Consider the following 23,712-nt stretch of genomic DNA (forward strand, 5'->3'; position numbering starts at 1 on the left):
ACAGGCTGTCACCCCTTATAATGGCTGCAAATGAGAACTGTTGACTTTGAAATAGTTTTTAATTAAATATTGCTTATTTGGACTGCTCCTGCTTCTGTGTCATTTCTTAGTGGGCACACTCCAGAGGCAAGTTTTGCCTGGAAGATTTGTATTTGATGTAAAATGAAACTGTACATCTCACCCCATTAGAAGCAATTTTTCCCATCTTCTTTCATGTGTCTTTTCATCACTACTATTGTTCTTGATGGAGAAACACTTTTTAAATGGTGTATATTTCCCAATTTCTAAACAAAACCAAAATAAAACCGCCAAAATTTTATTTCAAAATTTCACGAGGAAATAAATTTTCTCCTGTGATAAAACTATAACACAGAAATGCCATCATCATTGAAGAGATGCTTTTCAGTCTACATTATTTTTGTTAATGATTCTGTAGAGGGCACCATTAATATGCTAAGAAAGTCCAGTAGGAGAGTAAAGATACAGCGGACTTGGAAAAAATCACTGTGCCCTATGATTTGAATCAATCGGCAGCTACATAGAGAAAATAAACCTAAGGATACATAGAAGTATATGGAATAATATAAGTTAAAACTTTAAATAATTCAAAAGCATTCTGAAATTCATTTTAGTGTGACAAATATCACATTCGTGTTGCAGTTGGAGAAAGGAGGTTAGCTGGGTAGGAAACAATGAAACAAATAGGAAGAGTCACTGAAAGAAGGGAAGCAGAGCCAGCAGGGCAGGATCAGAGTCAGGGAGCCAGATGTGGCTGTGGCCAGAGTGCATATCTTGAGGTAAGGCAGCAAGTAGCCAGCTGGCCCAGGGAGAGGAGTATCCAGCAGAAACTATACAGTGCAATTGGAGCTTAACCTTCAAAGTTTCTATCTCTTCTGTTGTAGTGTTACTTTTGTCAAACACTTCATCACAAACCATGTGTTAATAACAGATGTAACTTTTCGGTATTTGGTTTTGCTAAGTTAAAAAAAGAGGTTTTGTATTATTAGCTGCATTTATTTATGAGGTGTGAGCTTTCTTAATGGACAGAGTGGGAGACAGGGGACCGTTCCAACATTCAGCCAATACAAAATCTCCTACCTCATAGTAATAGTAATCATTATGAAGAAAAAACAGACTCCAAGGGCAGTTTTCAGTTGTATTGTGACATAATAGCTGTGTAAATCATGGAGAAACTGAAATGGCAAAACTACCTCCTTGCCATATAAACTACTTTAAATTTTTTGGTTTCGTGCCATATATTATTTGCAATCAGAAACCTACTCATTTTTGTACATTTCAGAAACCTGTGACAGATTCACGTTATTTTACAAAAGTGCAATAGACATATCAAATATGTGACAGAATATATAAAATGTATTTTTCCACCTGGAAAGGATTTAAAATGGATTTTTAATTTAAATTCTAGAAATTAAAAAAAAAAAAGGAGCTCTTGTGAGCATAAGATATTTCACTTTGCAGAGTGTCTCTAATTCTATATTGACTTATTTCTAAGCAGTCAATAATTTAATATGTGGTGACTCTGGTTTCATTTATATTGATGATAATTGAATTTCAAGAAAGCTCTGCAAATATATATATATATATATTTTTTTTTTCTTTCTAAATGGGTATGTGGTTCCCTTTTCTTAAGATTGGACATTTTCATTGTGGCAGACCAATAATAGTCATGTGAAAGTTCAATTGTTATGGTTATGGTTATCATAAAGTTTAGCTTTGAGAAGTATAAACATCATAGTGGTGAACAGAGCAAAAGAGTCTGAGGAGAATAGAAGAGCATCTTAATCTTTTGACATTGTAGTGAAAATAGCTGTGCTGCTGGTGGAAACTCCAGCACTGACAACAGCTGCCAATAGATGCTTTCCTTGCCTTTGCATAAGCCTTGCTCTTTGGGTGATTCTTGCACTTTCTGCTCGTTATAAATTTTAAAACCCCAAATTTATATCTACTATTGCTCTAATTCAAGTCAGTATCAAAACTCTTATTGTTTTCAGTTGTTCAAAAATTTCTTAGAGCTTTACTGTGCAACTATCTGATTTCAGCTTGCAGAGGTTCTTGTGAATCATTTGAACAGGCTTGAGTGGGTTTACAGCCCATCATTTTGATTTGAATAAACCTCAAAGCCCAATGGGAATTTCATCTCAAATCTTAAGAACTGGATCAAGACTATGCATAATCCATTGTAAACGATATGTCAACCCACTTTCCCTGCAAACCTTTCCTAGCATTGTGAGAGGATTTGGAAAGCTCAGCAAACCTTGAGAAGAATCCAGTTTCTTGGCTTGTAACCAAACCTCAAACCTTAGAAATTGATTTTCTTTTTCTTGCAAAGGTTTTACAGAGTTCTCACCGCCCTGCAGTTGTGTTCAAGGCAATTCTTTGCTTTTCTCTGCATGTCTCCTGTGCTGCTTCTGAAGTGAGAAAAACCGTTCCTGCAGTTGGCAGAAAACTACCTCCTTCAGCCTTAGATATTTTCCCTAGACCAGTCTCCATAAAAAAGAACAAACTGTAACGACAAATTTTAAAATGTCTAATGTATATAAATCTCACTATAAAGTTACTTTTTAAAAATTTTTATATCTTACCTTTATCTCTTCAGATATCACTTCTTCTGATGACTAAAAGTGCCTTCAAGGTAGGCTATATCTTTGTGTTTGCGTAGTCCAAAACACAGATGGACCATGATCCTGTCTGGGGCCTCTGGGCACCTCTGCAATGTAAACAAATGTCAATAATAATAATAGCCTCTCATACAATTTATGTGTGCTATAGCTATGGGGTAAACCTTTCATGAACAAAGTTTCTTGGTGCCAGACAAGTTTTTGTTGGTCAGGAGTACTGGTCTGACTCTAACAGCTCACAATTGTATGAGCAATTCCTCATGCCAGCCACCCTGCTTTGGGACTGTAAATTCTCCTCTTTGAACCTTATAAATCCATTGACCTCTATAACTTGGCACTTTGCATCAGAATAAACAACCCACCTGCTAATGAATTTATTGAAACAAAGCATACATTTTGCTGACATGACCCCACATTTTTCCAAATGCCGGCTTTTAGAAATCTTTAGGGAAAGTCATCTGCTTAAAAAAGTGGTTTTCTAAACTAATTCCTTGGCTTTATTTAAACATTTAAAAATATATGTTGAAATGCTGTATGAAATAGTGCCAAAAAAGTGAATAATAGTGGATATTATTTTTAAATATTCATCTGTAACTACGTCTCTCTAAACTTAAAATTTATGTTTCGTGAGGGTGTTTTCAGGGAGGAATGCATTATATTTTAAAAAGAAATTAATGACCTTCACTAAATGTAGAGATGGCTGGCAACTCTGCTTTGTGTGTAGTAATAAAAATGGTTTATTGGACTAACGTAGTTAAACACAGGAGCCAAATTATACTCAGGCTCAACTTCATATCTTGTGTGACTCTGGGGGCATCATTTGCTGACCTGGATTTCTCCCCTTCTTCAATCCCACTTCTTTTTCTGCCTGAAAGCAAAGCTTAGGCGAACTAAAGTAAATATCTTTTCTTTCATTTAGCTACATTTATTTTGTTTTTGCTCCTTTAAAGCAGCACCACTAATGTCCCCAGAGCTCCCAAACCCATTTATTTTCTATCTACTACCTGCCGACCCGAAGCAGAAGCTAATTCACCCCAGAAGGTTTAACTCCTGTCACCTGCAGTATCAGGGGCATATCAGAGCCACCGTATGTAGGTGAGGATCAATAGGCTCAGGGGGTATAGAAAGGACATGACTTCAGGAAAACAGGGTTTGGAGGCTGCTCATGAAGAATCCAGAGGGACCTGGTATCTGGGTTTGGCAGGGGAGCTTGTTTTGGAATAAAAAGGGATATTCCGCAGGGAAAAAGGGAAACTCAAGCCTATTGTAAAAAATGAGCTGCTTTTCTTAGTAGTTTTCTCTTTTGACTTACAGCGCTATTAAGAAGTAGATTGCATAGTCAGGTTAGAGGAGGATTTTCAAGGTTCTGAAAGACTTAAATCCCAATTTTCAAAGAGTGCCTTAGCATCTAGAAGCTTCTTTTCCCTGGTCTTTTTCATGGAAACTCAATCCATATGTACAGGCCCTTCACTTCATGGACCCTAGACTGAACACCCACTTAATGTCAAAGGTGACAGGAGCTAGTCAGAAAGATCCAAATCCATATAGGTTATTCATAAAAGTGTAAAACCATCCCCAAAGGAATAATTATCTGAAACACTTGCCATTATTCTGAGTGGTTATGTAAGACTGGGATTTTTGTCTGGAATTTTTGTGTTGCGAACCCTGATGAAATTTTTTGGCGAAGTTTTGAGGTACGGTTTGTATTTCCACAGTCTCAAATTTAGCTTGTAACCTTTAGCAGTTCTCCTGATCTTGTTGCTAGAGGGTCCTCATTAAAAAATGTCTCTATACTTTCATGATATTAATTTAAGAGGACTAGTGACCATCTGATCTTCTTGTATGGCACTAAATTTTACTTATTCTAAAGCCATAGATTTACATAAGCTAAAGCATTTCTGTGCTGGGGAAAATAAACTATATATTACAGACACAGAAGAGGGTAATCCATGATGCTACTCATTTCTGAACTATTACTTGTGCAGGAACATTAATATGTAAAACAGACATAGGGGGTCCCAACAGACAAACCACACTGCATGTGCAGGGGAAAGCAACTTGGACTGTCTTTGAAAACCTTGGTTCAGAAAAAGATTCCTTCCCGATCCAAAATCAAGAAATCAGCATGGCCCTTGAAATCAGTGTGGCACAAGAGCTGGACATCTAAGGAACACTATTCTCTGTACTGATTTTTTTTCTTTATCTGGATGGACATAATTTGTCCTGAGTCCCCTCTTCAGCTGTGAAGACTTCTTAGAGGAAGGTAGAAAAAAGCACAGTCCCTTGAATGCAAGCCAGACAATGGTACGTTCACAGAAAAAGAGTTTCTAACAGTTTAAGGTGACTCTTTTGAGGCTTGAAAGATGACATTTGGACATGCTGTGAATGTCAGGTACAATGTTAGCAAACCCATTCTCTCCAAGGCCAAGGACAAAAGGATGACTAGGAGTATTTACATACAGTTGGATGGTGACACAGACAGATTACCCTGATCATCCAGCTCGATCCAAACGTATCTTACTCAAGATCCAGTCCTTAGTAATCATTACACCATCATGAGAAAGACTGAACAATCTCTGAAACTGTCAGATGTGCTTTCCTCCACATACTATGGTCCAATCAACATCTCAGCTTCTCTTTGGTTAGCTGAGCACCTGGGTCCCATAAGCCTTACCTCAGGCTGTCCAGTGAAATTCTACCAAAATGTGCATGTTCTTAACAGGTGAACACTAACATGGACTTATTGCACCTAAGTTTAGACACTTAAGTGAGGCATCTAAGCCAGGAAAATAAATACCCTGGACACCACAGTGTGAAAGGAGGGTTGTACATTCTTTGCATGTGCTCACTTATCTTTATATATTTCACAAGTTTTTTAAGTAACTAAGTGATTAGCACAATGATTAAAGGTAGAAGGGTCAAATCCAGATCAAGACCTGGACAATGGTAGTCAAGAGGAAGTCTTACTAATGATATGCTGGGGTGTAAGCTCACTTCCATCTATGTGGTTGTCCTCCTCTTACATTTAAATTCGTTCCCTATGCAAAGACAGCTTGTGTGATCACACTATGTGCCAACCTCCTTGCCTGTGCTTCGTCATTCACAGTCTCTCAATAAATGGTGAATCTCTCACCCAGTTTCTGTGTTTGACAAAAGGGTTGAGATCTCAAACATTATTCAGTCCTCACATATAATTTTTTAGGAAAACAGGTGGGCAGACAAAGGAAAGAGATGCAGTAATTTTTTCACCTAAGGGATAGGTTACAACATGAACTTGCAACTTGTTTGATACCAGACAATCCATTTATGAAAGAAACATTATAAATAATCAGCTTGGCAAACCTTCAGATGGATCTCAACCATTCATACATATCAAAGTCAAGCAGTCATGAGTGAACAGGCTGAAATTAGTTAAGTATTCCTTATCTTTAAAAAATAGACTACATGGAAATTTTATAACTACATATCATCTTTGTGCAATTTTAGTATACTTATCCAAACGGTGAGAATGCAAAAGTATTTTTCTAAATATTATCAAAATTGGCACAAAAAAACTTAAAAATTCAGTGGGAATGGGAATTGTCTATGTCACTGAAAAGAGGAAGATCAGGAAATAATTTTATGATATTTCATTCCCCAACTAGAAAGTGTTAGCAAGAATGTGTTTGGAAATGATTATTTTTTTCCATGAATATTTCACTAACCACCCACTCATGCACACACACAGATCTACCCCCCTAACATTTGGATTCCTCTTAATCAAAAACTGAAAAGCTTTTTGTCAAGTTTTTGGTCCTTAATTCTTACCAGTCAAAAAGCCACTTCTCTACTGAAAAAAACCAAAATCTTGATTAAAATGTTTTGACCTGCCAAAGTGTTGCCCAAAAGAGAACTGTATTCGAGCTTTAGTAAATTATGGAAAAGAAATAGATATTATTGATGTCAAACTCACACTCCAAGTAGAGAGGATTAGCAGTGCAATAGCTTTAGAAAACTTCTGCTGCTGCCACTGTCTTCTGCTCTGACCTGGAAGACATTTAAAATTATGGCTGTGACCAGGGGTGTGAGACTGACAGGCACAGAACCCTAAATCCATGTAAAACTGGGTGATGTTTGGGGTTCCCTTGCAACCTGTATGGGACACAGGCAGCTGGTGAAGATTGGAACCTTTCTAAGAAGTGGTTCTAAGCTACTTTAAAACTGAAAGCTGCTTTGAATCCTTAAAGTAATTTGAAATATTGTGTGGCATTAAACTCTTTAAATGGTGTAAGAATTTAAACCACTTTAAGAGCTTAACATATAGTTGGTAGAAAAAAAGAAGTCATATCCTAGGACTTCAAAGGGGAAGAGGTGGATACACAATGCAAAGCAGTTCATGACGCAGTGTCACAGCATACGAACATAGTGTCAGGATTTGAAGCGACCATTTTGGTCTGGTTTCATGTAAAAATGAGATAATCTGATCTTTTTGGAGGGGTTCTTCACAAGGTCCCTTTATTCCCATTCAAATTGTTGTACCTGTGTGCTGCATTTGATGTGACCAATTACAGCAACCTGTCGCGTTCCTGAAGGAAGTACCTGGATGTTGCTTCAGTTGTTTCTCTGAGATTGAATACAGAGTTATTACTTAATTCTGCCTCCCCTAAGCAAAATTATATTTCCAAGAACTAAGTGCTCTACTTTGCTGTTAGAGATTCAGTAACTGGATGAAAATCATGTGGTTCAGTCTGAATCTGATAAGGATGAAGAGTATGTGGACTGGAGGAAGGAACCGCTTCAAGGAATTCAGTTTGACAACCAACGCCAGAGGGCTTCTTGCTGGAAAACGGGGAAGAATTCACTGAAACCAAAGCAGTTTATTGAAACAAGAATTCAAACCCAGGATCTTTCTCACTCCTGGTGAATATGAAGATCTAATCTCTACTAGATATTCTTGCTGACCCATATTTGCAGCATGAACAGCATAGACCGTCTTCCAAACGCCTCCTGCCCAAACTGGGCTCCATGGGCAGCATCCTAATTCAAGGGCAGCTCTCATACAGGCCTTTGCAGTCTGGGGGCTTACATGCATGGATGCATTTTGCCTGGGGGAGAATGAAGCAATTCATATGCTTTATAAAGTGCAATAGTCTCTTCTCCCAGGTAACAGGACACACAGAGCAAAATGTCAGACACAGACGATCTACTGAACACAAGTTAACAAGATCTTGAACAATTTTCTGCAGAGGAGTGTGATGAACCCATTATAAGGAATGATGTGGGCCCTCTGTGGGCTCTCAGTGTTTCAACTGTATCATTATTTGTCATATTTACAGTATATGACAAACGAGCTAAGGGGAGAAAAACCTGGACTGGAAAGAGATTAAATCATCTGGGATGAAAAACTGCCAACACTGAGGCTTTACACCAAAGGAAAAGTAATAATCGTGCGTTACGTAAAGCATATGTAAGCTCTGCAGCTACCTTGAAAAAATGCCCCCCCTTCAGGACATTTCTTCCCCTTTCTTCACACAGTTTCCCCATCTCATTCATCTTCTTTGAGGCAAGGATACATTTTCCTTCTTCTTTTGTCCTCCCCCACAGAAAACATCATATGCAGAAACATGAGCAAACTGTGGTTTGAAACCCTTCCACCCTTTCAGAAATTATTAAGCATCCAACCTATGAGCAGCCATGTTTCTAATCACTTTTAGATGATGTTTCTAATCCCTTGACCAAGCTCTTTTCCCAATATCTCTGTCATTTAACACTGAATACTAATGAAGCCTGACTTTGTTAGAAGTGTTCCTCCTTCATCTTGTTTTTGTTACCCTTGAGGTGCATTTGTGCATCACCTTTGACATCAGTTTATGCAACCCTATACCAGTGCAACTAATTTTAGAAAATTTTGTCCTTACGTGGCTCTACTCAGCTTTCCAGATACTATTTTACAGATATTCTGAATGGATACAGAGGGTAGCTGGGCCTTTAAAATTTGACCTGAACAAAACACATTTATGAGAATTCTATGGCATATAGTGTAATGTACAATATATGTCTAAGTATTTAAAGCATATACTACAGAACGAGACATTTTACTAGCTGGAATCACATCATTTAACTTGTGGCAATGACCTCCTGCTGTGCAACATATTTTTTGTGTGTGCATAGACATTACATGGAAGGAAAAACCATACTACAGGCAGCTCTAACAAGACCCAGGTATTCAATGAAATTCAATTCCTGTTTTCTGTAGCACTCCTTTTACCACTGAATAGATTCTTTTTATTTCCTTTTTTTTTTCCCCCTCTCCTGAGCTCCCTTTCTTGCAGAGTTTAGGGCTATGATGCTGATTCCTTTCCTGACACATCCATCCTACACTGATCATAAAGAGCAAGAGGCTGACAGGTAATGTCAAACAGCTTTCCATGAGAACTCAGATTATGCAAGTACAGTTTGATCTCTGCAATGGTTCAGAACCACTCAGATGCACATTGTGCACTGGTGCCAAAAGTTTGTCTCCAGGCTACTAGGAGAGATATTTAAAGCACTGTGATGTTTAAACAGAAAAAATATGTCTTTTATTAATCATATTTGCACAACTGATCGGGAAAATTCATTTCTTATGTTTTCAGAATTAATTTTGTGGAGCAAAGTGAAGTCAGATTAACCTATAGACCTAAGCAAAACTATGGCTTCTTTGTTTCAGGCTGGAGAAAGGCCAAATCACATTATAGCATACTTTACTCGTAAGGTTATATCTTAGGAAAGCCCCAACAGGCTTTGAGAAGGAACCAGTATCTAACAGAGTTAACGGCTGGGTATACAGCTCTATCTTGTACTAGTTCCAGATTCTTACATTATAAACCACACAGCTATCAGTTTTATTGTCACTGTGATTCCAGATAGATGCATATATCACACAGACACTATGGTAATACTTCTGATGAATAAAAGAGCCATTTTTTCCCCACACAGTCCATACGTAGAGATGGGGAGAACATATTCTAGGTCAGACTGTTGGAACACATCAGCTTCTATTTTTCCACTGTGCATCACTTGCTTTTCTATTGTTTTTTTCATCCTCTAGGAAATTGTGTTGCTCTATTCCACCGTCTTTTAATGTGATTAATCTGAATTTATTGCATACGAATTTTATCCAGACAAATGGTTTCTAGCTAACAGTCCATTGCCTACTATATGTAAAGTAATTGGGACAAAATTTTAAGATATGCTGACCTATTTGGCACTTTTAGGATGTATTTAGTTACCTAACCAATTTTTTCTGTTATTTCAGAGGTGTTGAGAAAAGGCAGTGCCTACTGAATTAGTGGGAAATTTGCCTGCTCAGCATGTCTAAAACCTGGACTTTAATTAACATTTTATTGATTTTTAAGCTATCTACATGTTCAGACAGTAGCATAAAATTCTAATGACTTTAGTTTTCTGGCCATTTTCAATTGCTCTAGAAAAATAACAGCAAGCAGATGGTGTGGTAAGGAAGTTGTTGCTTTTAATGCAAATGCATACTCTGCATGTCTTTTAACCCTAATTATGTTTAATTGCTTAAACAAAATTTATTTTACACAGGGTATCCAAACAAGATAACATGTAAGAACTTCAAAATGAATTTTTTTAACTACGCTTTCCAGCCAGAATGGCTAACCAAACCCATGTCTTCATTGCCAAGTACAACAACTCTTCCTTCTAGCTGTCATCTGCCCCCTTTCAGGAAAAGGCAGAGGAAATAGGTGTTTCCTGCATATCCTGCCAATCTCAGTGATATCAAAGGCATTGATTTTATACCCAGTGAGTTCTATGTGAAACCAGTGGAACCAATGCCTTAATTTCCTTAAAAATTAGGAATCTATGTCATTTTCTATTTGTTTATGGAGTGAAAGAGAAACCTCAAGGTCTTTTTTCTCGGCGTCATCACACAGTATTACACTTTCTTTACACAACAAAACCACCTGATTGTTTGAATAAGATATCCAGGGACTAAAACAAACCTGCAGTTTGGTGTCCATTTTGGACCACTGACCTTGGTCCATTTTGTTTATATTTTATTTAGGAACGCCTTTTTCCTCTGCATATGAGTACAATTCTACCTTAGCCCCATTATCCTAAGCCTCATTTCAAATAATGTGGAAGCATGAGCAATGCTGTGGATGTAGAAGGCACGTGTATACCATACCATTAAATTTTCTAACTATTGCAAGGTTCACAGGTAATCAGAAATAGGTGGAACTACTATATTTGAATCCAGATTGTTATTTTGAACATCTGGAAGTATGAATATATTTGCTTTTGATTATCCCATACCTAATTCCAGGAAGGTTTGATCCCACAAAGCATTGGATTCCTTTCACTTGCAATGAAATCAGGAGCTACCAGTTGGTTGGGATCTCTCATTTTTACCTTGTCCTTGAGAATCAGCCAAATGACTTGCAATGGAAGTCTGTTTCCAGAAGAAAAAAAAAAAACCAACCCTACAGCCATCCATTTCAATGAATTTTTTTCATATCCAAACAATAAAAGCATCAGGCTTAAGTATCAGACTTAAAGCTGTCAAGTTACTGGCCAAAAGAGATGTTAGCGTTTCACATAATCTAATGTATACATTTAGGCAGTTTCATGGTTCGCTCAGTTCCTCCAGTTTCTTTTTCATTTGGGATCCATTCCAGCCCCTGTCACTGAGACCCAGACTCTTTATTTGGCCGTAAAGGCTCCACAGCAACGTAGCCTGGGTTGTGTTGAACCTCGGGATACTCGTGTCCGTCTGGGTGATCCAGAAAGAAAAATCTCTAAAGCTCTAAAGGTACAGTGGACTTTTAAAGCCCATAAATTGGCTGTAGGAAAGAGCTCAAGAAGGTATTATTAATACTGTGTTTGAAAGCCTCCCTTCTCAACATTTTCAAACCAACATAAACATGAATTCTGCCTTATTTCTCAGCATTATGAAACATTAACAGCTCTGAACTGTAAAAATAACTAAATCTATCTTTTCTTTCCTTCTCCAGAGTACCTCCAAATCCTTCTGTTCATTTTCTACTCTCTGTAACAAACATATTTTTATATTTCTTTGTCATTTTTTTGTCTCAGCTCTGTGGAAAAGAGAAATGATCCAATTACCTTGAGGAGAGGATTTCTAATAAAAATTTATAAAAAAATGGTAAGTTGCGTCACCTTGCCTCTCCTTTTTTCCTTTTTTTCCCCTTCTCTATTGTCAGTCAGGAAAGAAATGCTAACACTGACAAGAACATTTTTGTATGTAAATAGAAGCAGAGCAAGGGAAAGAAAGATTTTATACTGTTTCCTGCAAAAACCATTAGTGGATCAGACGTGCCAGTAGTTGCAACTAGCCAGAGTTTTCCTCAGATCGCTCTGTCGGAGCAGACGTGGGATTCATCCAAAAGGGGGTATTAAGGAATTTGGTCCTAGAACTCCCAGGGGATCAGAGACACTGATGGGAAAGACTGCTCACCTGGCTTCCAGCTCCTCCACCTCCAGGCAGCTGAGCTCCCCTTCCCCTGGCTGTTCCTGTGCCTGAGAGGGTTTTGGAAAATATTCTCCCATCAGGAGAAGTGTCAATGCAAAAATAAATGCAGTCTTTAGTTTCAAACTGCCTTAACATCTGGATACATCTGAACATGATTGCTGGATGGGATATTGCATGTTTCTTGGCACTACATTTTCCTTGTCCCCAGTGTTTTCTCCTCCTCGCCGCTCACTGACTGATTCCTTGATGCACAGGTAAAGCAATCACAGTTTGTCCTATTTGGACTTTTCTGCCGGTATTTAGGAGTAAGAAATTAGTATTCTCATGTTCATGTATGAATCAATGGACCTGGACTTTTTGCAGAGTTATTCTGATGTTTTCTCTCTTTCTGTGGTAGTCTTCTGTCCAAGTGTCTGTCCAGCAGAATGTCTTCCTTACTGATTTTTTATCTTCAAAATCCTGCTCTTCTGCAAGGCTTGCATAATGCTCAGAAAGGGCTTCCTTGTGGATGTGCCACATGTGATGTCCAGGTTTATTTATTCTTTTCTGATGATTCATTAACAGAATGAATTTCTATATACATTTTTACATGAATGTAATTTTGTATTGATTTAATTTATGAATTAATAAAGCCATTGCTGTTGTCAAGAGTACATGAAATAATTTCATGAAATTATTTATACCTTTGCCATTCATTTTCCACATTGGCTAAAACAATTTCGGAATTTTTATGAAGTGACTCATCTTTTGGACAGTTTTGTTGCATGCTTGACAGTTTCACTTGGTCATTTCAAGAGAAGCCTTAAAGTCTTACTCTTAAACCTAAATTTTGGAAATGGTACTGCAATGAAAAAAGGAATAATCAATGGAAATGTTCCAGAAATCAATTTAAAAACAACTTGCTGATCAAATAGAATACCTCATCTACCAAGAGTTGGATCATCCTTAGTCTTCTCTTGTAATGAAGCTATAACCCCTGTTTCAAGCCCAGCTTGCATAATTTCAGAGCTTTTCAAGACTTGGTAAGAAAGTTAGCTCAGTTGTTCCATAACTGTGATAAACTAGACCAGTGCCCTCTGGACATTCTCTTCTACCCCCATAGGCATGAGGAAATGAAATCCTGGTACATTCAATACATTCAACAGGCTTCAGAGGAAGCCTGTTGGAGGACTATTCTGTGGCTAAAGCTTTCTTGTCTTCCAGGGAGCTTGTCTGCCTTTATTCTCTAAAAAATATCCCTATTTGGTAGGTTGCAAGACTCTGGAGAGCCCAGGGTGGTTGGCCACCTTTTGGAAAGGAAGAAAAGAAATGCAGTTCCTGATTTTTTCCATTAAAGATTTCAAATTCTCATTCCATGAGAAGTGTCAACATTTTTTTAAATTCCATTTTAGAAAGAAACTTGTTTTCAAGTTTCATACTTTCTCAAGGAAGGAGAATTCCAGTTCCTGCTCTTACCTGATTTTGAGTATGTTTATCCACTGAAAAATTCTTGACTCCATTTTAACCCAAGATTGCTATCTATTTTGGGGACCTGTGCAGCATCCTTCTCTGCGTCTCTGTAGTTTAACAAAAATAAAATAGATGGCCATTCAGACCTGCATTGCTTGCTTTTATGTAATAAAGAAGGAATGTTTAAATCCATGATGAATTTCTACCTTTTTGTTTGGAGCACAGTTATTCCCTGCTATAAGTACATATTGCAGGCAGAGGAAAATAACTTGATTCTAACATAAAAGACACAAAGCCAATAGTCATCAGACACAGCAGCTAAGAGAGAATCATAACAGGCAGAACGAGGTTAATGCACAGAAAGTAATGAATTCTCTTATAGGCAGTTTTAAGTAGGCTGCACTGAGGGGTTGTATAGTCTAGCTGTAAATACTATGTTGGGTGATTGAAATTCCTGCTGTAAGTGCTTTATATATAAATGTTTAGTTACTTATCAGCAGAATGAAAAAGGTCTGTTTTTTGGTGGCATCTGAAATAAAAAGCAGCTGCCTGATGTTCCAGGAGCTGCCTTCCACCAGGCAGTTTATAACCACTGCCTCAGTTCTGCAAAGCTCAGAACTTTTTGAATCCTCAAGGGCATCCAGAAATTCAATTTGCCAGTTATAAGCGTTGTGCACTAGAAAAGTATACAGATAAAATGCTTTGTATTTTTTCCCTACCTGCTTGCTTTTCTGTTTGTCATTCAAGATCTCATAAAATGGTGGTAGAGTGGTAGAACAAATGTTTTAATTAGTGTAATTTGCATGCACCTTCTCAAAAGAGAATTACGCTCACAAACTGCTTTGGGTGCTTTTATAATTTGTCAGGCTCATAAATGAAATACAATAAATTGAGCACATGTTTTTTTGTATTATTTTATTATATTTTAGTCATTGCTGTACAGTCAGCATTCTGCACAGATATCCTCTGGTGTGAGACTGCATTGAAACAAGGAGAATGTTTGGCTGTGTGTGCATCACAGTGAGTAGCATCTGTATATATTTGATGAATATGGAGGAAGAATGGTTTTGCAGGTATTTCCACTGAACTGTCATTGGCATAAATATCTTGTATAGGTCTTATCTCACACTTGCATTCATGAATCAGCTGGAAAATTTAGGACTCCAGGTGTGCTGGACTCTTTGATGGAGACTGTCCTTAATCAAAAAAGGTAGGTGCTAAATTAACAAAACAAACTTAAGTTGGTCTGTTGCTCCCTGCGCTCTTTTCAACTTACTCATCCATGGGTCCCTTCTGCTTTTTCTGCATTCCAGCCCTCATTCTCTACAGAGGAATGACTTTAGTTTGCTTCATGTTTTAAAGGGAGGAATGAGATACTGTAATGCAATGAAAGGGGAACCCAAAAAATCCACCCAGACCCAGTTTATGTGAGGTTTGCATCTGTTTGATGAGAAATTTAAAAAAAAAGTAAGCTACAAAATTGTTTGGTTTTTTTAAAAGGCATTAATTAAACATAAAGTAAATACAAAAATCAAATAAACCTACTGCAAGTGGCAAACTTGAAGGGGTCTGCCAAAACAGAGTTCTAGTAAAAGAAGAGGTTTCCTTGGAGAAACTTCTTTACTTCTTAGTGCAACCATTACCAGCATCATCATCTCTTTCAGTGCCTTCCACTCAGACACTTGTGTGTGTCCTAGTATGTAACGAGAAACAGCAATGCAATTTAAATACATTCATTTTTTCTTGATGCTAAAGGTACTAAGAAAGGAGAGAGTGGTCTGGGAAGCTGGCTGTTACACTCCACAGTCAGTATCAGCTCTTCGCCTTTTTGAAAAGCAGCCTCATCCTTGGAGCTTGAAGGATTTCTCACCTGCACAGATCATGACACAAGACTCATAATTTTCCATGGTCTGTTCTTAAACAGCTAAGCTGGAAGCATGATCCTTGGAAGATGCTGCCAGAATTGATTTGCCTCCAGTCAATTATTTTGAAGCAAGGAGACCATGTGACTGAAGGGAGGACACCTCATCCTGTCGCCGGAAGAAAGACTGAAGTAATCTTCAAATTATACAACCGTGTCTAGTGATGACGCTAATGAGCTCCTTAAAAATGCAGATAGCAACTCAGGTAATGATTAGCTTGCATTATTGACAGACTAATACTGAGTTCAAAAATATAACATACTCTAAATGAGTCTTTCACATAATTTCATGATATATGTTTTGAAGTTTCAAGGTAATAATAAGTGAAGATGAGATTGTGATTAAAATAGAGTTTCTCCGGTTGGAAACAGAGACAGCCTTCCATGTTTTCCAAACGGAATTGTGATTATGGATGTAATGTAAGAAAGGTTTTAAAACCATTAAGTTTCTAGGCATTCTTATAGCTTTCTTGTTTATTGGATATTGCCTATGAAAAAATGACAATGAAAAGTGAAGTCTGCTATTATTTGTCATGCCTACAACAGCTACTCTATTTGCTGTCAGATTGCATTGTATGCATTGTGCATCCTTTAACAGCACTTAGACATGCTGACATAAAATACAAAGATGATCCAATTACATTTTCTGCAACTGCATCTCATTTTGTTAATGCTTACAAATTAAGCGTGTCTATCACCCCTTACATGAGACAGAACACAGATAGCATTTTAAATCCCATGAATTTTGTAGTGTACACCACTTAAATACAGAAGCAGCCCTAATCATAAACAGTTGACATGTAGCTCATAAACTAGTCTAGTCAATATGAAAATGCAACCATGTAGTGCATACAGAAATGATTCCTCCTTGCTGTTATTTATTAGTGGTAGTATTATTTATTTGTGACAATTTGCTTTTGGTAATTTATTTACCAAAGATAGTTTAAACGTACAGCATTAGTGCTTATCTACTTCCAGAATGATCAGTGTATTTTTTTTTTTTCCAAACTGTCTTGCCATGGGTAGCAAACCCTGGAAAATCCAATGAACCTTTACAGAATTGAGAGTATTGGAGGACAGTCTTTTGGAAGGATGCTATTTGTTCGTATGTCACAGAGGTGTATGAAATACAAGAACCTCAGAGAGTAAAAGAGACTCGTACTGACATTGCTAACAGTGACCAAGTGGGGTGGCAAAATCTAACCCTATAGGCAGAGTTTCATTAGGCATAGAATTGCAGTTGAAGCCCTTGTGCTCCAATGGGACACATGATATGGGATTTCACTGAAACAGTTTCACTCTAGAAGCAAAACAAGACCTGAGCTGTTCCTGAGTAAAAAGTGCTCTTGCTCCCACCTTGTATGTCCTTGCCTTGTATGTCCTTGTATGTCAGGTGAAACATCACCTGATATTTTCCTAGGGCTTATCATTCTCATTCCCACCTCGTGGCTACAGCCACTGAGCTGATGGGGTATTCGCTTTGCCAGCGTCACTGGGACACCAAATCCAGGCTTTTCACAGCACATCCCTGTAACACCTCAGGGTGAGTAACACCTTGGGTTGCGAGGTACAGACTCTCCTCATCTATCAAGCTGCACTCCTTTTCTAGCAACATTTTCCATTAGTGGTGAATGGCTGCAGATGGACAGTCCTGCTGATTCCCTAGGTCACTGCTGACTTCCCAGGAGGTCTTCTCAGGAGGAATTGAAGGGAGAGTGAGGAGAAATGCCCCAAAGTGCCTTTTGCATGCTAGTGGGGCTGAGAGCACTGAAAGTCTCTGGGAGTGGCAGTTGCTGTGACCTTTTTCAGCTGCTTTTAAAACCCGCACCAGATGCTGAAAGGTTTCAGGGGCAATATGTTGGGAGAGTTTGTTCCTCCATTTTTCCTTTGTTCTTGAAACTGCCTGTTTAAGCGGGGCTAATATTCTACAAGGCTTTTTCATAAAAAGGAGTCATTAGAGACTCTGTGACAGGTTCAATTTTTTAGTTGAACAGTTGTTTATGCTTTTCCTGTGATTTCTATGGGAAGTGTATGGCTCGCTCTTTCATTCGTCTTTGAAGAGGGAACTGAATTACCTTAGTGTCAAACAGCTCAACTATTCAGGATTAAAGGAAGGGCAGGGACAGGTGACATTATAGTGGCGGTGTGCTACAGGCCACCTGACCAGCAAGACTGAGCAGATGAGGCCCTCTGTAGACAAATAGAAACAGCCTCACATTCACAAGCCCTGGTCCTCATGGGGGACTTCAGCCACCCCGATATCTGAACACAGCAGGGCATAAGTAATCCTGGAGGTTCCTGGAATGCATTGATGGTAACTTCCTTCTCCAAGTGATAGAGGAGCCAACGAGGAGAGGTGCTATACCAGGCCTTGTTCTCACCAACAAGGAGGGGCTGGTGGGGAATGTGAAGCTCAAGGGCAGTCTTGGCTGCAGTGACCATAAAATGGTGGAGTTCAAGATCCTTAAGGCACTGAGAAGGGTCCACAGCAAGCTCACTACCCTGGACTTCAGGAGGGCAGACTTTGGCCTCTTCAGGGATCTGCTTGCTAGAGTACCATGGGATAAAGCCCTGGAGGGAAGAGGGGCCCAAGAAAGCTGATTAATATTCAAGGATCACCTCCTCAAAGCTCAGGAGCGATGCATCCCAACAAAGAGGAAGTCAGGCAAAAATTCCAGGAGGCCTGCATGGATGAACAAAGAGCTCCTGGACAAACTCAAACACAAAAAGGAAGCCTACAGAGGGTGGAAGCAAGGACAGGTAGCCTGGGAGGAATACAGAGAAATTGTCCAAGCAGCTAGGGATCAGGTTAGGAAAGCTAAAGCCCTGGCAGAATTAAATCTGGCCAGCAACATCAAGGGCAACAAGAAAAGCTTCTATAGGTAAGTCAGTGATGAAAGGAAGACTAGGGAAAATGTGGGCCCTCTCCGGAAGGAAACAGGAGACTTGGTTACCTGGGATATGGAGAAGGCTGAGGTACTCAACAACTTTTTTGCCTCAGTCTTCACCAGCAAGTGCTCAAGCCACACCACCCAAGTCGCAGAATACAAAGGCAGGGACTGGTAGAATGAAGAACTACCCACTGTAGGAGATCAAGTTCGAGACTATCTAAGGAACCTGAAGGTGCAGAAGTCCATGGGACCTGATGAGATACATCCTCAGGTCCTGAGGGAACTGGCAGATGAAGTTGCTAAGCCACTATCCATCATATTTAAGAAGTCGTGGCAGTGCGGTGAAGTTCCCACTGACTGGAAAAGGGGAAATATAACTCCCATTTTTAAAAAGGGAAAAAAGGAAGACCTGGGGAACTACAGGCCAGTCAGTCTCACCTCTGTGCCTGGCAAGATCATGGAGCAGATCCTCCTGGAAACTATGCTAAGGCACATGGGAAATAAGGAGGTGATTGGTGACAGCCAACATGGCTTTACTAAGGGCAAATCATGCCTGACAAATTTGGTGGCCTTCTACGATGGGGTTACAGCATTGGTGGATAAGGGAAGACCAATTGATGTAATCTACCTGGATTTGTGCAAAGCATTTGATACTGTCCCGCACAACATCCTTGTCTCTAAATTGGAGAGACATGGATTTGGTGGACGGACCACTCGGTGAATAAGGAATTGTCTGGATGGTCGCACTCAAAGAGTTGTGGTCAATGGCTCGATGTCCAAGTGGAGATCAATGACGAGTGGCATTCCTCAGGGATCGGTATTGGGACAGGCACTGTTTAACATCTTTATCGGCGACATGGACAGTGGGATTGAGTGCACCCTCAGCAAGTTTGCTGACGACACCAAGCTGTATGGTGTGGTTGACATGCTGGAGGGAAGGGATGCCATCCAGAGGGACCTTGACAAGCTTGAGAGGTGGATCTGTGCGAACCCTATGAAGTTCAACAAGGCCAAGTGCAAGGTCCTGCACATGGGTTGGGGCAATCCCAAGCACAAATACAGGCTGGGTGGAGAATGGATTGAGAGCAGCCCTGAGGAGAAGGACTTGAGGGTGTTGGCTGATGAGAAGCTCAACATGACCTGGAAATGTGCGTTTGCAGCCCAGAAAGCCAACTGTGTCCTGGGCTTCATCAAAAGAAGCGTGACCAGCAGGTTGAAGGAGGTGATTCTCCCCCTCTACTCCACTCTGGTGAGACCCCCACCTGGAGTACTGCATACAGCTCTGGGTCCCCCAGCATAAGAAGGACATGGACCTGTTGGAGCGGGTCCAGAGGAGGGACGCAAAGACGATCAGAGGGCTGGAGCACCTCTCCTACGAAGACAGGCTGAGAGAGTTGGGGTTGTTCAGCCTGGAGAAGACAAGGCTCTGGGGAGACGTTATAGCAGCCTTCCAGTACCTGAAGGGGGCCTACCAGAAAGCTGGAAAGAGTCTTTTTACAAGGACATGTAGTGATAGGACAAGGGGTAATGGCTTTAAACTGAAAGAGGGTAGATTTAGATTAGCTATAAGGAAGAAATTCTTCACTGTGAGGGTGGTGAGGCACTGGAACAGGTTGTCCAGAGAAGTTGTGGATTCCCCATTCCTGGAAGTTCAAGGACAGGTTGGATGGGGCTTTGAGCAACCTGGTCTAGTGGAAGGTGTCCCTATCCATGACAGGGGGATTGGAACTAGCTGATCTTTAAGGTCCCTTCCAAACCAAACCATTATATGATTCTGTGAGTCTATCTGTTTTACTTTTTTTGTTTTCATCTTTATTTTTATTGCCATTAACATGGTTACATATGGGTAACCGTATGGCAGGATACAAGTATCAGATGGTTGGCCAGAAGTCTGGCATCTGCAGAAATTAGTTTATTAGGCCAGGTTTCCAAATAGGAAACTGAATCTTTAGCAAATGAGTAATCATGGAATAGACGGAAATCATAGTTGGATGAATACCCCAATGCTCCTCTCCACTACACAGCACCCCATACTCACCTGGACATTTTGAGAGGTGACATGTCACTCAGCCTGAGCAAGAGTACCAGGAGTTTGCTGCATAGAAATTTCTGGGCCTGTGAAAAAAGAGTATTAGAAACATATTATAGTAGAGTTGACTTCTTGGTGTCACTTCAGTGCCGTAGAGTCATAGTCATAAACAGTAGCCTTGAGAGGTCCCAGCCCAATAATAAAGACATTGTTATAATAAACACAGCACAGATGCTCAGAGCTGCTTACAATACACACAGTGGTATGTCCTCTAGTCAAAAGTTTTGCTGCTGCAGGATTGATTTTTTGCAATATCTCGTGCTTATTTGCAGTATCCCAAGGGATGGCTCTTTTCTCCTTTTCTTCCATTGTAAGTTTTCTTTCTAATATTTGTCCTACATTTCTCTATTTTTAGCAACATAATAACAGCAAGAAAAAGTCTCATTACCTGTAGTCAGGCTCCCATCTGTATAATTCCTCTTCAATAAATGTTCCCTCTTCATTTCTTGGCCAAGGAGTAAGAAATGCTTAGCTCTTTTAATCATATAATAAACTTTCATCACTCAGTCTGTCTTTGCTGCAGGAACGAATCTTGTTTTCTCTTTAGCAGCAGCTTCAGCACTAGCAATAAACCCAAAGGAATTGAAAGAATAGAAAATCCTGCATGGATCCCAGAGCAAGAGTAGCTTTGAATGGACAAAGATGAGGTACAGGGAGCTGCATGAGGGATTTGCTTTGCTGGAGAGAACATCTCTTACTCCTTTCCCTGCAGCATCTACAGTTCCCTGCAGATGTGATTCTCTTGTGACCAACACACAGAGGTGAGGGTTTTGTACTTGCGTATTTTTCATTGCTCTTCTCTGTATTGCTCTCACTTTTCTAACCATTTGAGCCATACAGGAAATCTGGTTTGCTCTAATATTTCTGGTTTTGAAGAGGAGAAAAAAAAATATTCATAGTTCTGACTGAAAGTTGCCCCCCCCCCCCAAGTGTTTGTGAAGCCAAGACTGACTTGATGTTTTCAGACTCTTGATGTTTCCAGAACAAACTGCGCTCTTCCCAATCATACTTTCTGGATGAAATTATCATATTTTCTGAGAGTTGCAGTGCTGTCTACCTCTAAATAATATTGGGAAAACTGTCCTAATTTGAAAAGTCTGCTGTGCTCACGGTGTCAAAGCTGTTCACCTTTTGGGGTGTCAGGATGGACGTCATCAGATCTCCCCCAGGCTTGTCCTACCACCCGGAGAGCTGGCTGTCCTGGACACTGGGAAGTGCTGGGTTTACTTACTTCAGGCAGTTTTCACAGTAGATCTGTGTAGATCACAGTAGCCCCAGCCCAGAGACAGTACTTCCACTGCACGGCCAAGGATCTGAAAAGCCAACTGCAAAGCTTTCAAACCTGCCTGGCGAAAACAAGGCTCAAGAGTCATTGAAACAGGGAAATGCTCCTAGAAGGTTTTGCTTTTAACAAAAAAGCAAAGTCCAGGGGAAAACATGTTGTCAGAATTTTTTCAATGTGTTGTGAGTTTTCTAGAAATGTGCATATGCGGCTTTCTCTGCCGTATGGTAGTGTGCACTTTTTGCATGTTAGTGTTAGACTGCAAAGGGTGAAAATCTAAATAATTTGGGAGACATGGCTCAAGCTTCATCTTGCAATCTGTCAATTCCTGACATGAAGATGAGCTTGAACATCTCTGTTTTATGGTCAACTACTACAGGAAAGCGCTCATAATAGAAACATTACTTTAAAGTACTATTTTTCATTATAATGATGTTCTTCTATAATGACAACAACAGTCTGATCAAGCCTGATGTCAGATAGATCTATAAGATTTTGGATTGGATCCATAAATTATTTCAGTTCAATCAAATTATCTTTCTGCTACAAGAACTGGAAAAAAAAAAGGGGGGAATTTTTGGTTTATTAGGAGATGAGGCTTTGGGGTTTTTTTATTTCATTGTCTGAATTTGATCCAGTTGAAGAGGAAAGTTGAAATGTTACTACTTCTACCCGTGCCAGATATTGCCATTTTCTGCAGCAGTGAAGTAGTGCAAAGGCTGAGAATTCACGCAGCGAGAGACATTCAGTGATGTGCAGAAATATGCTGCAATGATAAAGCTGAAAGCAGAGGGCTTTACATGTGGAAGAGATCATGATGGATCAGAAGCTGAACTTTTTGACTTGACAATGTGGTATCCTTCCAAAACCAACAAAGGCAAATGTCACTCAGAGCAAATTAACAGGAATATTTAATGCAAGACATAGGAGGCAACTATCCGTCTGCTCAGCACTGATCAGTTGTCTGCTGGAGTACAGCAGCGTGCTAAAGCACCACATTTAAGAAGTGATGTAAGGGAACTGAAAAAAGCCTAAAGGAAAGCAAACACTATAAGACATTTAAAAATGTGCCCTATAAAGAAAGGTTGAATGAACTGGGCTTGTTTAATTCGTAAAGGAAAAGACTATGTCAGGACACGTTTACAATTTTTTAATGTATAAAAGATTGGTCAGCTAATCACGTCAGCTAATGGGCAAAAAAAAGGGATAAATGCAGCACTTCAAATTTGAGTTACATTTTAGTAAAAATTGCTTCTGTAAAGAGATAATCAAATACTGGAACAGCTTACAAATGGAGACGATAGACTTTCCCATCAGAACAGGTTGTACAGACATGTTCCAGGGATGATTTGGGTAGGAGCGGAGGACAAATTGGACAATCTGAGACTAGCTGCACCCAGTAGATCCAGGGTTCAGTGATCCTGACCGGTGTGACTCGGCCGGGCACTCTGCCGGGGAAAAGGGAGTGGAAGAGGGAGAGCAAAACAAAGATGGAAGGCAGCAAATTCTTTATCTTATCAGCTGGTGACAGAAAAAAGCAAATGAAAAAGTCTTATTAGACAGCATTCAGCTGAACCTAAAGGGTTGAACCAAGAATCTTGCTCTGCCACAGCCCAGGCCTGCATCTTGCTCCTGCTGCCTCTCCACAATTCTTCTGCTGGAGGAGACAAGAGGAGGAACTGGAAGCTGACTGACCTCTTTATTTAAACCAGTGCTATTTTAATTGAATCCTAATGTCTCACACACATGTTTGGCAGCTTTCTATGTACCCTCCACCTCCCATGCCAAGCTCTTTTTCCCTTTTGGCCACGTAGGGAGACTTTTTCTACTGGGGAAAAAAAAAAAGAGACTGACAATGGGACTCAGCAGTCTGAATTCAGCTTTTTGTCCTTATCTCTCTGCTCTATGTTAGGGAGGTTGAAGGTCTGGCCTTTCAGTCCCAGCTCCAGTATAAAATTGAGAA

The sequence above is a fragment of the Mycteria americana genome, chromosome 3 (assembly GCF_035582795.1).
Source record: "Mycteria americana isolate JAX WOST 10 ecotype Jacksonville Zoo and Gardens chromosome 3, USCA_MyAme_1.0, whole genome shotgun sequence".
Taxonomy (NCBI): Eukaryota; Metazoa; Chordata; class Aves; order Ciconiiformes; family Ciconiidae; genus Mycteria; species Mycteria americana.